Source organism: Sinohyriopsis cumingii, chromosome 1, assembly GCF_028554795.1.
Source record: "Sinohyriopsis cumingii isolate HCF-2022 chromosome 1, ASM2855479v2, whole genome shotgun sequence".
In the NCBI taxonomy this organism is placed as follows: domain Eukaryota; kingdom Metazoa; phylum Mollusca; class Bivalvia; order Unionida; family Unionidae; genus Sinohyriopsis; species Sinohyriopsis cumingii.
The window spans coordinates 138,902,769-138,905,653 of NC_142961.1; the positions used below are offsets into that span (position 1 = coordinate 138,902,769).

General features: G+C 38.9%; 2 non-coding genes across 2 annotated transcripts; both read left to right on the forward strand.

The window, feature by feature from the left end:
* The first annotated feature begins 1,265 nt into the window (after window positions 1-1,265).
* Window positions 1,266-1,370, forward strand: Trnal-caa (transfer RNA leucine (anticodon CAA)). Its single transcript has 2 exons — window positions 1,266-1,303; window positions 1,325-1,370. It is a non-coding gene; the product is annotated as a tRNA-Leu (tRNA).
* Window positions 1,371-2,472: 1,102 nt separating this feature from the next.
* Window positions 2,473-2,577, forward strand: Trnal-caa (transfer RNA leucine (anticodon CAA)). The gene is made up of 2 exons: window positions 2,473-2,510; window positions 2,532-2,577. It is a non-coding gene; the product is annotated as a tRNA-Leu (tRNA).
* Window positions 2,578-2,885: the final 308 nt, after the last annotated feature.

The following is a 2,885-nucleotide window of genomic DNA, read 5'->3' on the forward strand; positions in this document are numbered from 1 at the left end:
TTAATGGTGGATGAAGAACCCGGGAAAATCCCGGAAAGAACCATCGACCCACGAGAACCTACTGGCAAGCTTTGTCGCATACCCACATTGGCCGAATCCGAGACTCGAACCCACGCAGAGAGAGGTGAGATGACAGTGATCCGTAACGGAGAGCGCTTTAGACCACTCGTCCACTCGGGGACCCGTTATTATTAGTTATCCCCACAATCAAGTGCCCGTGGTAACAGTGGATGGCTGCAAGTTCAATATTGTTGGTAGGGTTTATATTAAACAGATTTAGAATGCCGATATCAGCATACGGATGCATTGAAGTTAAATAACTATGTTACTTCATATTATAATATGGGACTGGGGGTGGGTGGCTTGGAATTTGTTGGAGCCAGGAGTTTTTTTTCTTCTCTTTTCCATCAATATTTTCCCAAACTAATACAGTTGATGTATTCTAATTGTTTTGTATGGTCCATAAATCAGAGTCAGACATATTTGTGAATCTACTTGTCAGCTTGAAATTTGGTTCAAACAACTTTTAGTACTTTCCCCCATCCGTTTTTCTGAAAAGTTACAAAATTGAAACCATTGGCAAGGGTGGGGTGGGGAGGGACTTTTTACTGTAATATACCAGCCAGTACATACCACGTTGAGACTGTAATTTCTGTCATTTTCCCAAGTATTAACTAGCTTTTCTTATGCTTTATGTCGTGCTAAACGTTTGCATTTAACGATATCCGGCTCAAGAAAAACATTTCGAATTTTCATTTCTTCATGAGATATCACATTCGGGATGTCTCTCTTCTTATGCAAATGTTTCAGTGTCATAACCTCTATGATACACACACACACACACACACACACACACACACACACACGTTTATCCGTAGATTATTTAATTAAAATGAAGCTATTCATTTTTCCACCAATACGCGTATCACACACGGAATGTATGCCAGTCCGATGCATTCAATTATGGTGCATTTTAAATTCGCCGTTTTTGTAGCACCATGGCCTTCATTTGGACACGAGTTAACTAACAGAAACGGCTGATGCAGATTGCACAACAGAGGAAGTTACCCAACATTTATCAGCCTAATGTAAATAGAAGACCGGTCAAATACAGTTGTCGTTAGTTTACAGAAAATAGACTTATCGTATGCAAAGTATATATATTTTTAATAAAAACATACATTACTCAATGACTATACAAAAGATGGGGCTTTTATATATGGAAGCCTTCAACAATTAGTCAGTTTCGTGACGCTTATACTTATGTCAGGATGGCCGAGTGGTCTAAGGCGCCAGACTCAAGGTTATAAACCTACATAGAGTGTTCTGGTCCACGAATGTGGGCGTGGGTTCAAATCCCACTTCTGACAGCTGACTTTTTTTTTCTTGGATCATCCGTTCGCATCAATCAAAATAAGTATTTTATTCTCTCGAATGTAAGTCGATAGTAGAATATTGAGACTTTTCAGCCTCAAACTGGCATCTGATGTTAAAGAGGGTGAAGAGTGTTGCCTCAAGCAGAAATCTAACATTAGGCCGCCATGATGAAAAGGATGGCGTCAAGATGGAAAGCCATAAAAGTGGTTTAAGGGTTTTCACGGAAAGAGTTTGTTTTGCTAAAATTCTCAGGGTCAAACATATTGGGTCCACGCAACTGTACGTTTAATATGTGTAGTTTGTATAAACGCTAGGGGAAATTTAAGATTTCCATTAAGACAAAATTGTTACGTATGTTAGTAGCGGCACTTTTTATTTCAGACATGCTGAATATCAAGTCAGGCAAATTTTCATTCACCACTTTAACAACTGTTACAGCAGCTTTGCCAATCTTAGGACGGACTGACCTCAAGTTACACTGCATTGATACATTTCATATGAGGAGAGAACTGTGTCTCTTTGGTTAGAATGATTATCTTTACTCACCAAGTCACTGTCAGCATTTCATTCAAATTTGTGTATCGTACGTGGGATAGACGTTTGTGCCAAATTAAAATTGGAGAGGGACAGACAAACAGAGACTACAAAAGGAGAAATTAAAATATACACACAGAAACACAAACACACACAAACACATTTATCCGTAGATTATTTAATTAAAATGAAGCTATTCATTTTTCCACCAATACGCGTATCATACACGGCAGGTATGCCAGTCCGATGCATTCAATTATGGTGCATTTTAAATTCGCCGTTTTTGTAGCACCATGGCCTTCCATTTGGACGCGAGTTATATAACAAAAATGGCTGACGCAGATTGCACAACAGAAGAAGTTGCCCAACATTTATTAGTCTAATGTAAATAGAAGACCGGTCAAATACAGTTGTCGTTAGTTTATGGAAAATGGACTTATCGTATGCAAAGTATATACATTTTTAAAAAAACATACATTACTCAAATGACTTTACAAAAGATAGGGCTTTTATATATGGAAGCCTTCAACAATTAGTCAGTTTCGTGACGCTTATATATATGTCAGGATGGCCGAGTGGTCTAAGGCGCCAGACTCAAGGTTATAAACCCGCATAGAGTGTTCTGGTCCACGAATGTGGGCGTGGGTTCAAATCCCACTTCTGACAGTTCATTGTTTTCCTTCTTGCATCATCCGTTTTTATCAATCCAAATAAGTATTTTGTTCTCTCGAATGTAGAATGTAGGTGGATAGTAGGATATTAAGCCATTTCAGACTGAAACTGGCATCTGATGGTAAGATGGGGAGAAGACTATCGTCTCTAATGGAAATTTTACATTGGGCCACCATGTTGAACTGGTGGCGTCAAGATGGAAAGGCTTAAAATTGTTTTAGAGGTTTTCAAAGAAAGAGTTTGTCTTGCTAAGAATGTCAGGGTCTAAAATGTGGGGTCCACGTGGCTAGATGTGCAATATG